Source organism: Dasypus novemcinctus, chromosome 7 (genome assembly GCF_030445035.2).
Source record: "Dasypus novemcinctus isolate mDasNov1 chromosome 7, mDasNov1.1.hap2, whole genome shotgun sequence".
Taxonomy (NCBI): domain Eukaryota; kingdom Metazoa; phylum Chordata; class Mammalia; order Cingulata; family Dasypodidae; genus Dasypus; species Dasypus novemcinctus.
The window spans coordinates 91,085,949-91,100,261 of NC_080679.1; the positions used below are offsets into that span (position 1 = coordinate 91,085,949).

The 14,313-nt window shown below is 37.8% G+C and overlaps 1 protein-coding gene and 1 non-coding gene across 4 annotated transcripts in view; both read left to right on the forward strand.

The window, feature by feature from the left end:
* Positions 1 to 14,313, forward strand: part of CCDC148 (coiled-coil domain containing 148) — a 266,519-nt gene that overhangs the window by 151,409 nt on the left and 100,797 nt on the right. The window lies entirely within an intron of this gene.
* LOC111759391 (small nucleolar RNA SNORA26) lies at positions 4,521 to 4,643 on the forward strand. Its single transcript, XR_002793386.1, has one exon. It is a non-coding gene; the product is annotated as a small nucleolar RNA SNORA26 (small nucleolar RNA).

Below are 14,313 nucleotides of genomic sequence, written 5' to 3' on the forward strand. Positions count from 1 at the left end.
TTATTTTGGGAAGTGACCTCAAGGCAGAGGCCTGGAATGGGTCAAACAAGGAAAGAGGGAAGACCAATCTCAGGGTGCATTGCTTTGTTGGTCACCATTGGGCACAGCACAATATTCAGTCTATGTTTAGTCCCACTAGGGATACTGTGAGGAGTCCTGGAGGATATGCTTCTCAATTTTTCTTCTGAGGGATGAAAGAGAGGAGTATGTATTCACCAGCTTCCATCTACCATTTGCCAAGAATTACTCGGTAGGCCCTTTCCTGTTTCCTTATTTTTTGTAAAATAAAATTTTATTGAAGTATATCATTCACACATGAACATACATAAACAATAAATGTATAGTAAAATTTGTGAATTTAAAAAATAAACATGCATCTCATCATACAAGTTTCGCATACATCTCCCACCACCAACATCTTTCACCGTTGTGAAACATTTGTTACAAACTATGAAAGAGCATCGTCAAAATAAATAACTGTAGCCCGTATCTTACATTTGGTGTATTTTTCACCCAACCCACCCAATTACTAACACCCTATATTTGTATTATATACTTGTTATTGTTCAGGAGAAAATGTTCTCATATTTGTCCTGTTAACCACAATCCACTGGATTCCATATGTTGTACAGTCCCATACTAGGTACAGTCCATTCAAAGTGTATACTCAGTGGCTCTCATTTTTATCACAGAGTTGTGCTGTCATCACCTCTTTCAATTTTATAATATTTTCATTACTCCAAAAGGAAAAATCCCATACCCCCTTCTACCCCCTATTTTAGTCTCTTAGTATTGAAAAAATATCTTCTTGCCATTGCTTCAAAATATTACAATATTACAGTTAACTATCATCCATAAGTTATATCACTTGTAATTTTCCAGTGTATCACCATATTCTTAGCACTTTGTAAAAGAAGAGCATTCTTATGTTTATACTATTAACCACAATCTTCATCTACCACTGAAATGACTATGTCACTATGTTATAAATTCCCTAGATTATTCTCTAGTTTCCTTTTAATTGGCATTTACTTCTACATACTATCTCTTTCAGCCACAATCACATTTATAAACCAGCAGTGTTAGTTATATGCATTTTAATGTGTTACTCTCAAGTCTATTCATTTCCACATTTTTACAATTAACCATATTAATAAGGCTATGTATGTTAAGCGTTATCTCCCATTCTCAACCCACTTTTTATTTCCTACTAACCTATACTCTAGAATTTACCTTTGTGAGTTTAACCATCATATTAAGTTCATATTAGTGACACCATACACTATTTGTCCTTTTGTGTCCAGCTTATTTCACTCAAAATAATATCTCTAGGTTCATCCATGTTGTCATATGCATCCTGTTTTCATTTCTTCTTACAGCTGAATAGTATTTTATTGTGTGTATATACCACATTTTGTTTATTCATTTATTGGTTGATGGACACTTGGGCTGTCTCATATTTTAGCAATTGTGAATAATGCTGTTATGAACATCCTTGTGTAAATGTCAGTTCATATCTTTGCTTTCAATTCTTCTGAATATACTCCTAGTAATAGGATTTCTGGATCACACAGCAGTTCTATATTTAGTTTCTTGAGGTACTGCCAAACTGTCTTCCACAGAGGCTGCACCATTTTACATTCCCACCAACAGTGAAGGAATGTTCCTGTTTCTCCACATCCTTTTCAGCACTTGTAGATTTCTGGGTTTTTTGGTATTTTGTTTTTAATAATGGCCGTTCTAAAAGGTGTAAAATGGTATATCATTGTAGTTTTGATCCACATTTTCCTAATAGTGATATTGGGCATTTTTTTTCATGTGATTTTTGGTCATTTGTATTTCCTTTTTGGAGACATATCTATCCAAGTCTTTTCCTCATTTTTAATTGGGTTGCATGTATTTTTATTGTTGAGTTGCATGATCCCTTTATATTGCATGGATATCAAATCCTTATTGGATATGTGGTTTCCAAATATATCCTCCCATTGAGAAGGCTGCAGTTTTACTTTCTTAACAAAGCCTTTTGCAGAACAAAAGAGTTTAATTTTGAGGAGATCCATTTTTATCTTTGGTTGCTCAAGCTTTAGGTATAAGGTTTAAGAAACTACTGATTACCACAAGTTCTTGAAGATGGTTTCCTACATTTTCTTCTAGGAGTTTTATGGTTGTAGCTTTATATTAGGTCCTTGATCCATTTGGAGTTAGTTTTTGTATAATGTGTGAGAGAGGTGTCCTTTTTCTCTTGGATATGGGCATTCCGCTCTCCCAGCACCATTTGTTGAATAGATTGTTTTGGCCCATCTGGGTGGGCTTGACAGCCTTGTCAAAAATCTCCTGACCATAGATGTGAGGGTCTATATCTGAGATCTTGATTTGGTTCCATTGGTCAGTCTGACTATCTTTATGCCAGTACCCTGCTGTTTTTACCACTGTAGTTAAGAAATATGCTTATATGCTTTCAAGTCAGGAAGTGAGAGTCCTCTAAATTGTTCTTATTTTTAAGACATTTTGGCTCTTTGGGGCCCCTTATCCTTCCAAATAAATTTGATTTTCCATTTCTGCAAAAAAGGTTGTTGGGATTTTTATTGGGATTGCATTGAATCTGTAAATCAATTTGGGTAGAATTGACATCTTAATAATATTTAGGCCTATAGTCCATGAACATGGAATGTCCTGTTTGAGTCTTTTTTTTTTTAAGATTTATTTATTTCTCTCCCTCCCCTCCTCCATCCCGGTTGTCTGTTCTCTGTGTCTGTTTGCTGTGTCTTCTTTGTCCACTTCTGTTGTTGTCAGCGGCACGGGAATCTGTGTTTCTTTTTTATTGTTATTGTGTCATCTTGTTGTGTTATCTCTCCGTGTGTGTAGCACCATTCCTGGGCAGGCTGCACTTACTTTCATGCCGGGCGGCTCCCCTTATGGGGCACACTTCTTGCATGTGGGACTACCCTACATGGGGGACACCCCTGCATGGCAGGGCATTCCTTGTGTGCATCAGCACTGCACATGGGCCAGCTCCACACGGGTCAAGGAGGCCCGGGGTTTGAACCGCAGACCTCCCATGTGGTAGATGGATGCCCTAACCACTGGGCCAAGTCCACTTCCCTGTATGTGACATTTTGACTTTCTCTTGCTGCTTTCAGAATTCTGTCTTTATTTATTATATCTGAAATTCTGAGTTGTAGGTGTCTCAGAGTATGTCTATTTGAATTTATTCTGTTTGGGGTGCATTTCCCTTCTTGGGTATTGATATTTATGTCCTTCATAAGTGTTGGTAAGTTTGTGGTCATTATTTTCTCAAAAAATTCTGTCGGCCCCTTTTCCATTCTCTTCCCCTTCTAGGACACTGATAATGTGTATGTTTGTATGTTTTGTGTCATTCAGTTTCCAAAGACGTGTTCCCTTTTCCCGCCTTCTCTTCTCTTCTAGTATCCTGTCTTTTCAAGTTTACATGTTGTGTCCTCAATATCACTAATTCTGTCTTCAGTCAATTCAACTCTGCTGTTATATGCCTCTAATGTGTTTTTAATCTCTTCCATTGTGTCTTTCATACCCGTCAGCTTTGTTACTCTTCTTTGCAGGCTTTCAAATTGTTCTTTATATTCACCCAGTGTCTTAATAGCCTTAGTCTCTTTCACCATATTTTCCTTCAATTCTTTGAATTGATTCAGGAGATTGTGTGATTATCATTGATTGGTTGTCTAAATTGTATATCTCATTAGGATATTTGGTTTGTTCCTTTGGATGGGCCATTTCTTCTTGTTTCCTAGTATGGCTTGTAAAATTTTGTTCATGTCTAGACATCAGAATATGTTGATGAATTTCCTCTGAAGGTCATTTTCTCTCCCTTGCCTAGTGGTTTTTGGTGTTTTTGTTTTTCATGGTTTTTCTTTGATTTTTGGCTCAACTTATTCTGGGTCTTTAAAATTGCCCAGCTTACTTTGTCAAAATCAGAACAGGCACTCACAATGGGCATAGATTTTCTCCCAGGAGCTGGGGTTAAGAGAGAACTAAAAGCAGTTTTTCTCCTTGCAGATTCCCAGCTGGCCAGCAGATGGTGCTTGTCAGTGAACCTTCCCACAGTGGTGATTTTTCACCCTCCACTCACTTGGGTTTCTGGTTTGGCCAGAGCTGAGATTCAAAACTGATTCTGCTGGCCAAATTCACTGAAGAGAAACCATTCTTCTCTCTCTGCTGCACCTTTCCTTTTCCCAGGGAGTAAGATGTTGGTTCTACTCTCAGTTGGCTACAATGGACCACAGGTTTTTTCTAGGCTGCATGCCTTGAGGGTGTGGGGTGGGTACCCTTTCTGGCCCCAGCAGTGGTTTAATAACTCATGGTTGTCCATTTCAGGTTCTTCATCTCTGTCCCTTGCCCTCCTGAGGGTTGTGCAGCACTGTCCTGGTCTACTGACCTCAAAAGCAGGTCCTTGGATAGCTTTTGGCCCTTTCTCCATTGTTTTTGTGAGAGAGTTGAGCCTTGCCTACCTAGTTCAATGCCATCTTCCCAGAATTCCTCCTCCTGTTTCCTTTTAAGGTTGAGCCAGTGCTTTTAGAGGCTAACACAGAGCAGTAGACTAAGTCTCTATAAAACCCCAGGGCAGAGACTATAAAATTCCTCTTTGGATCCTGCCCTGAGTCACAGTTGAGTCAGAACAAAGTTTTTTTTAGTTTAAACACTTACCTTATGACATTTTTATACAGTACACGGTATAGACAATGAATTAAAACTTAAACTTAGATTTCAGTGTATGTTGAGGCAAAGGGTTGGTATTTGATGCTTTCTAGGTTTTCCTGGATGGACCAGTTAGTGTTTTTGCATATATAAGTAAATTTGGAAACTTTGATTTTGTTTGAAGGTGAAAGAATCTAATGTAAACAAGCTTTTCTCTGGAAATGCTTTTCAATTTTTCTCAAAGAATAAGCTTTGGTTAGTCACCCTGTGTTTTTGAATGAGATATTAACTGTCTTCTACTTCTACATTTGCACGTGTATTGGAATGAGCAGGTGTTTGCAAATATTTCATGGTGGGGGTGCAGAGATGCCCTCATATAGGCAGAAAATGAGAGATAGATGGTACAGATGAGGTGAGGTTGAGGTGCCCTTCAGGCATACCTCTGAGCAGCTGGTTGCCACAACAACAGGTGCAGTTAAAAGGTAGGCCAAGAGGGTATGAGTGGTGCAGAAGGGATATCTGCAACATCAGTTGATACATAAGAGTGAAGAAAAATAATTTAAAAGAGGCCAGGTAAATTAAAATGACAATGAGATACTACTATACTTTTATTAGAATAGTTTAAATCAATGCCCCACAAAACAAAACAAAACAAAACAAAACCCTCCAAAATCTGAAATATGAAATGCTACTGAGGAGGTAGAGAAACTAAAATTCTCATGTATTCCAGATGGATATGCACAATGGTACAGCATTTTTTTTTAAGATTTTATTTATTTATTTCTCTCCCCTTCCCCGCCCCTCCCACCCCAGTTGTCTGTTCTCTGTGTCTATTTGCTGCATCTTCTTTGTCCGCTTCTGTTGTCAGCCACACGGGAATCTGTTTCTTTTGTTGCATCATCTTGTGTCAGCTCTCCGTGTGTGTGGCACCATTCTTGGGCAGGCTGCACTTTCTTTTGCACTGGGCGGCTCTCCTTACAGGGTGCACTCCTTGCGCGTGGGGCTTTCCTACGTGGGGGACACCCCTGTGTGGCAGGGCACTCTTTGGGTGCATCAGCACTGCGCATGGGCCAGCTCCACATGGGTCAAGGAGGCCCGGGGTTTGAACCGCGGACCTCCCATGTGGTAGACAGATGCCCTAACCACTGGGCCAAGTCCGCCGCCCGGTACAGCATTTTAGAAAAGCTGTTTGGCAGTTTCTTATGAAGTTCAACATATGTATCATACTTTCCATATGACCCAGCAATTCCACTCCTAGGTACTTATACAAGTGAAATGGAAACTTATTTTCGTATAAAGGGCTACCTAAAAATGTTTATAGCACTCGATTTATAATCACCCCAAACAGAAACAACCCAAATGTCCCTCAACTAGTGAATGGATAAACAATCCATGGTACATCCACATAATGGAATATTTCTCAGCAACACAAAGGACTAACTACTGATATATACAACAATACGGATGAATTTCAAATGAACTGTGCTAAATGAAAGAAGCCAAACCCAAAAGACTACATATTATATGATGCTAGGGCCTGGGGTTGGGGAAAGCATTGACTACAAAGAGACACAGGGAAATTTGGGGGTGATGGAATTGTTGTATATCTTGATTGTGGTGATGGTTACATGACTGTAGGCATTTGTCAAAACTCACAGAACTGTATATTAGAAAGGATGAATTTTACTGACTATAAATTATTCCTAATACAAAAAAATTTTCAAAGAGACCAGGAAACATTTTCAGGCACATATGTAGGTTTAAATAATTTGCTAATAAAATTTGTTGTTTGTTTGCTCACTGAAGTCACTGAACTGTGAGTGAAGGACTGATCCGGAAGAAGAGGCAGATTACAGGCATTTTTCACAACTGAAGCTGAAATTTTCAATATTTACAGGAAAACAAATTTTAATTCTTTCAGAGATCAGTGCAGTTCTATAATATATTCATTTTCCTATTGTTAAGACTTTGTTATTAACTGGGAAAAAGGCATAGCCCCTCATTTCCTATTTATTTATTTTTTAAAAAAAATTATTTTATTTATTCCCCACCACCACCACCATTGTCTGCTTCCGCTTGCACCCTCAATGGCACCAGGAAACTGTGTCTCCTCCTCTGTTATGCCATCTTGCTGCATCAACTTTCTGTGTGTGAGGTGCCGCTCCTAGGTGGGCTGCGCTTTTTTTTTTTTCACGCGGGGTGGCTCTCCCTGCAGGGTGCACCCCCTGCGCACGTGTGGCACTCCTTGCACACAGCAGCTCTGTATGTGGGCCAGCTCAACACACGGGTCAGGAGGCCCTAGGTATCGAACCCTGGACTCTCCCATATGGTAGGCGGATGCTCTATCTGTTGAGCCACTTCTGCTTCCCCTTATTTCCTGTTTAGTTCTAATACTTCTTTGTGTCCATTAATACTATTAGTGGCTGAGACTAGATATAAAACCTGAATAAGACACAGTCCTTGTCCTTAATAGAGAACAAGGAGTCTAGGGTCATTCTTGGCTTGGGCAACTGGGTTACCTGTGATTCTATTAACCTAGATAGGGAATACAGGTTCTGAGGGAAGGATAGTGATTCTCTTTTGAATGGTTGTTTCTAGAAGTCTGTGGACTGCCCAACAGGCATTTGGGACATATGGGTCTGGATCCATGGGTTTGAGAGCTTGATTGTAAAGGAAAGAACCAGAAAGGAATCCTGGGAACTCCAGGAAAAGGAAGAGGGTCCAGCTAGCCAGTGGAGTTGAAACATGGATTTTATTAATTAATCCTGACATGTTAGTAATTCTTTAAAATATGCCTTTATTCAATTATTATAGAGACTTATTCTTATTTCTCAGAATAGGCCTTAATGTAAGCACTAATTACTATATTTTTCAGAGTTTACATTCTTTCCCAGTGTGATCCATGACATGTACATGACATAGAAGTATCATACATATGAAAAACCCATCATGCCATAACTCATCTGACTCCTATGAAAAAATAATGTAATTTTAAATGTGAAAAAACCTAAGACATTTTCAAATAATGGTGTATAGAATTATTAGTCAGTTACATTAGCTCTGTTATGACTGATAGCATCTTTTTTTCTAGCTGGGAGTAATTATTTGTTAGCAGGAAACTTGCAATAGAATGTAGACTTAAAGATCAAATTCCAATTCTAAATCTCCTTGCAGAGTGGCAATTAGATTCACACCATCATGCTTTATATGTTCTATTTAATACATTTTTATGGAATAGGACGGATTTGTCTCCTTGACTGAATAGTATAGAATTTTAAGTTAGGGGTCATAGGTTTTCTCAGAGAAGCATACGAAGAATAAGTAATTACAAGATTGGCAAAGTCAGAGAAATGTATAAATGAGCTTCTTTGGAGTTGCCATTTAGAAGTAAAACTGGCTAAATCTTGAACATAAAACAAATTCTTTTAAAAAAAGCACAGTGTTCTAGTGTTTATCTATTCAATACATTCATTTCAGAGGTTTACTAGGACTTTAAGGAAAAGAAAGACTGCCCATTTCTATGAATACATTGAAAAATCACTGACCTACCTTTAAAATAATATGAATTTTTCTTTCATTGCTGTGGAATAATGTGCCAGCTCTCTATTCACCACAGAGATTTTATATGTAGGATAGGGAAGCAGTGATTCTCTTGATGGAAAGATGTGCAACATAGATTAATTAATAAGAGGAACTCTGTGTATTTCATCTGCTTCAGCAATGGAATTGCAACTTGGGACTTTGTGAATAAAATTTAGCTGTCTTGTATAGTCCTTTGAAAGAGACATACCTGATCTGTGAGAGAATTGTAGTTTTCGTTTTTTAGAAGAAAAAAATGCAAAAGATCTTTCCAAAGACAAAGCACCACAGATCTTTTGTTGTTGATCTCTATCATGAGGATTAATTGTTGTTTTAAAAAAATGTAAAAGACTTGTTCATCTTCACATTCTTTCCTTTTCACAAGAGAATTGAGCTGTAAAAATAAATGATACCAGTGTAGAATCCTCCCTCTTTCTTAGTATCTATTTGGGCAAAGTTCGAGACAATGGGATATATCATCTTGTGAATTGATGTGTGTAACTTCCATTAACATTTAGGGGGACAATCTGGATGAGGTCCTGTGCATGGATATAATGGCCCTTAATATTGCATTTTACCCTTCGTACTCCCATTCCTCCCCACCCCCACCCCCCCTTTTTTTTTCTATTTTGAAGATATAGCTTCTTTTTTCCTAGTGTGTTCTTACTGTCCTTTCTAGAGGAAGGCATTCAGGCAATATGCATAGCATCAACATGTACTATACCTAATCTGAAATATGTATTGCTAAATAACATCCCAAGTGAAGGGGGCTTTGCTGATGGTAATGGAAGTCACTTTCTTTTATCCTTTTCTGGTCAATCCTCTTGTGATCTCTGTTTGAATTTAATGAGTTTCTTGTGTGAAAAGATTAAAAGTACTGCCAACTTCTTTAAATTATCTCTCTTGATTCTGTGATATATGCAGAAAGAACTGAGCTGAGGGGAAGAAAGGTATTCTCATTGAAGTCGTCCAGTTTGGGTCCTATAAATGAGAAAATCCATAAGCTATAATCACTTTTATCACACTCTATAATCACTTTCCCTAATTTTCGTTCTCAGCAGTGTTCTCCATTTCATAGCTCTAAAATGGTCTTATTCTCATAAAAATGTATTCCAGTGGTTACTGATCTACGAGCAGTTCTCTCAATGTTCTGTTCATTAAAATAATAACTGTAAGGGAAATATCAGCAGTTTGAGGTGTTTGGTTACGCTAACATAAACCTATGTATTTAGAAATAGTTTACTAATGTTTATTTACATTATATAACACATACCTCCTACCTTCTCCCTAGACATTATAACCCCTAAATTATAAAAAATAATTACAGATAACTCCTTTTCTTTTCTATAATCCATTTCACTTGTATTAATTAGGCAAATGCCTTGTTAAGCAGATGTGCTATATTTTATTTTTAAACATAACCCAAGATGAGAGAGCTCAGAATTTCAGAATCTGAAGGGGAATCTTTTCTGATGTTGAAATTAAACTTAGGTCTCAGCAGAAAGTTGTCTCAACTTTCTTGATGAATTTTTTTAAGGTCACAGATATCTTTAATAAGGAGTTTATTGCATTCCTTCTATGGGTTTAATTGTATGTTATGGACTACAAAAATTGAGTTAGTTTTGACCTCAGAATGCAGGAAGCTTCTAATGTAGTTGGGAAGATGGACTATGCATATTAAACGGTTAATAAACAAAAGTTTTATATAAAGTAACAAAGTGCTAAATATATTTAACACATTTAGTAGGTATTATTGAGTATCAGGAGAATAAGTTTCAGTACCCTCTATCCATTGTGGAAGATAGACATATACATATGTCAGTCTAATCTTTCTCAAGACCTTATTCAAGGGTATATGCCCCAAAGTAGAGTGTTAGTATGTTCTGAACAGATCTGTTCTTTATGAGACTCTTGAGCAAGAGAGAAAAATGTGGAAATCTAATAGACAGATGTACATAGGATGGGTTGGGTCAAGGTGACATTGAAGTTAAAAAAAAAAAAAGCCAGCTAGGAAGCAATTACAGCAATCCAGAAACATAATTAACATTTGTGTAGCACTTACACTTTCTTATCTAATTTACTCATTCATATGAATACTTTAAAGTGTAGGTGCCAACTAGTGTGTAAGGTACTGGAGAAAAAAATGGTGAACCATTCAGATATGGTCCTGGTTCTCATGGAGATTACCTTCTAGAGGAAAAACAGAAGCAGATCAAGAAATCATAGGACTGAATGTATAATTTCAATTTATGATAAGTACCTTAAAAAAAAGTAAACAGTGCCATGGGAGGGAATAACTAAAGGGCTTGATCTCATGTAGGTCTGGGTAAGAATTCCCTGACAGACATTGGAGCTGAAATTTGTAACCAAGTATCGATTAGAAAAAGGGATGGAAGAGTCAGGGAGGAGGGGACAAGCCTTCCAGGCTTGGTAAAGGATTATGAGTTGGAACTGCAGACAAAGGCAGGACAAACTCTTGGGGCCTTGGAGGCCATAGTTGGGAGTTTAAACTTCATCCTAAAAGCAGTGGAAAACATTAAAAGGTGTTAGGCAAGGGAGTGAGGGTATGGGCAAGGAATAAGACATGATCAAGGTATATTCTGGGAAAAAATACTCTGGGCTCAGCATTTAGAAAGAGGGGCAAGAATGATAAAAGTAACTTTTGCAGGGTGGTGACCTAAGAGATGGAAAGAAATGAACAGGTCTAAGATATAGTCAGGAGGTACAGTCGATGGGACTTGGTGATGAATTGTATATGGAGTATCTGGGATAGGCATTGTCAGATGATTCCTGAGTTTCTGGTTTGTGCAACTAATAGTATTTACACAGGAAGCCTGTAAGGTGTGTTATTATCCCATTTTACATTAATCTGTGGTGCTAAGTAGTTAAACAGTATACCCCAAGGAGCACCAGAGTAAGCCACAGAGACAGGATTCAAGCCTTGGTTTATGATTACAAAGCCTGGATCCTCTGATCTTGATTGTGCTTTGGGTAGGTTGCAGAAGGAATAAGGAGGACTATGGCTCAATGATGGAGGCACAATAGCCTTGGTCTTTGTATCACAGAATCATAGAATCTTAGCATTGGGAGGGATAATAGAGAGTTTCCTGGAGATTTTTCAAGCTGTTTTGACTGAAACTCAGTGAAAAATATATTTTACATTGCAAACCAATACACACACACACACATAAACACACACAGGGAATGTCAACAGAAAATTTCTTGAAAAAGTATTAATGTAATAACATGGGACACACTATTTTCAATTCTTTTCTCTTTCATAAAAATTCTAGTTGCTGCCCCCAAAAATAACATCATGATCCACTAATGACTTGTGACCTCCTGTTTGAAAAACTCTGATGTAGTCCACCCCTTTAATTTTTAGAGTTGGATTTGAAGCCCAGTAAAGGAAAGTGATTTCCCAAAATCTCATAGTCGTCAGGCAAGTGATTTCCTGATTTCCTTAGTCTAGCTTTCTGACTCTTTTTATTGCATAATTTGGATTTTTCAACTTCATGGTTAAAAAGCAGTTTATAATTTTTGTCCTTTAGGAAAAAAAATGTCTGTTGATAGCTTTCTGCTTATTGGCAGTTAGTTTGTTTTCTTTTTCCTCTAAAAGTCTTATTTTACACCTATATTTGATTCTCCAGGACCAACTAAATGAAACTTTGTAAGATTTTACTTGAAAAGAAAAGAACACTGTACTGCTAATGCCAGTACATACTCTTTGAGATTCTGAAAAAGACTAATAAACAGCCCCTGAAAATGGAAAGCAGTTACCAAAGAGGGGTGATAAAAATGCACTTATAAAGTTACCCAAGAAACCAAAGGACAGTTGTGAAACGAAGAGGGAAACCAAATCTTTCTGCTAAGCAAAAATACCAAGCAGAGAACAGAAAGCTTTAATAACCTATGTGAAATCACAGGCACTGTATTTCATGAGTGAAATTCAAACATAAATGGAACAGGTGAGATAAAATAGGTAAATACTGAAAAATGGTGGGACATTTGGAAAGAATTTAATGGAGCTACCAGTCTTTTAAAAGTTTAATAAAATGAAAATTTGAAGTTTACTCAGCTGAACTGAATTTAAAAGCTTTTAGGAACATTTAGGGAAGAAACAGAGAAAGGGATTTGCTTGCAACTTTTTACACATTTCCTCTAAACGTTGATAGAAATATGAATTAGTTGTTGAAAATCCTAACAAGGTTTTCTGGATATTTCCACATCAGAAAACACAGTGGAGGAATCAAAAAATGGTAGTATAGAAACGGAACTTTTTTCTTTCTAAAGACCAATCCTCACGTGGGACAATGAATGTCCCACGATGATTGAAGAAGTTGTTGATATGGGAGGAGTGGAGTGAGGGGTTGGGGATATATGGGGATCTCATATTTTTTGAATGTAACATTTAAAAAATAAATAAAGAGGGAAAAAAAATACGAATCCAGGGGGAGAAAGGAAAATACTGTCAGTCTAATTTCTGAGCAAAGCCTGAAATCCTTACCTACCCAACAAATATTTATGGAGCCCTTACTAAGTGCTGGAAGCTATGCTGGGCTCTGGAGACAAAGCCTATGAATAAGACAAATTCGGCCCCTGGCCTTAAGAGGCTTGAAGCTAAGAAGGAGGTATAGGCAATTCCAAAGGGTTTAATGCATGCTGTAATTGAAGAGGGACAGGTGTGATGGAAGCAGAGAAGAAGCCCCTGACATGGCAGGGTGAGTTAGGGAAGGCTTCTTGGAGCAAATTGTATCTAAGCTTAGACTTGAGTGAGATAAGTAGAAGTTAGTCATGGATGATGAGTGAAGGAAACAGGAAGGAATATATCCACCAGGTGTTTAATACCTTTATAAAGCATAGGCCTGGCGCACAATAAACCTTGTAAATGGTGGTTTTAAATATTTTATTGTTGTTGGTTATAGGCACTGGTCAGTTGGTACCTTTCCTTTTATTTGTACTGCGAAACAACCATATCACACTATGTTTCGATATATATGGCTGATTGAATATAATATTAATGTTTGTCTATTATTAATCAAACGGTCTGTAAAATCCTGACACTTCTCATTGCAATTCTTGTAGCTTGCAGAAGAAAATTGCAGAACATATCAAATTGTGATCTCCCTTTTTGAAGAAAGTATAAAACAGAATCAGAACAATATAACAGATAGGAACTATGGAGGTAACCTGATCCAGTTAGCCATTTGCCCAACGTTACACTGCTGTTGGTCAGTGGCAGAGATGGGACTAAAAAGCATGAATTCTGACCAACAGTTCAATACTCATTTCCTTTATACCACACTGCTACTTAAAATAGAATTTTTCAAAGCTCTCAACTTCAATGTAAAATTGTTAGTATTAATATGGTTCCTGGCGGTGGACTTTGCCCAGTGGTCAGGGCATCCGTCTACCACATTGGGAAGTCCGTGGTTCAAACCCCGGGCCTCCTTGACCCGTGTGGAGCTGGCCCATGCGCAGTGCTGATGTGCGCAAGGAGCGCCGTGCCACCCAGGTATGTCCCCCGCGTAGGGGAGCCCCACGCGCAAGGAGTGCGCCCCGTAAGGAGAGCCACCCAGCGCAAAAGAAAGTGCAGCCTGCCCAGGAATGGCGCCGCAAACACGGAGAGCTGACGCAACAAAAAGAAACACAGATTCCCGTGCCGCTAACAACAACAGAAGCGGACAAAGACAATGACGCAGCAAATAGACACAGAGAACAGACAACCAGGGTGGGGGGGGGGGGGAAGAGGAGAGAAATAAATAAATAAATAAATCTTTAAAAAAGGGGGGGGGGAGGAAAAGAGGAGGTTTTAAAAAAAAATATATGGTTCCTTTGGATATTAATTTCAATTATTACCTTTGAAATTTTCACAGGTTTCATTTTTGTTTGTTTGTTTTCTTTCTAGTACTTTTCCCTTTGTAGAATATATGTTTATCAATTTTACTTGGACCATTTATTTTTTATTAAGAGCAAGAAGAACATGTTATGCTGCTAACCATTTTCATTTTACTTTCTAAACCCTTAATTTTTCATTTGCTATAGATGAACATATTTTAAATG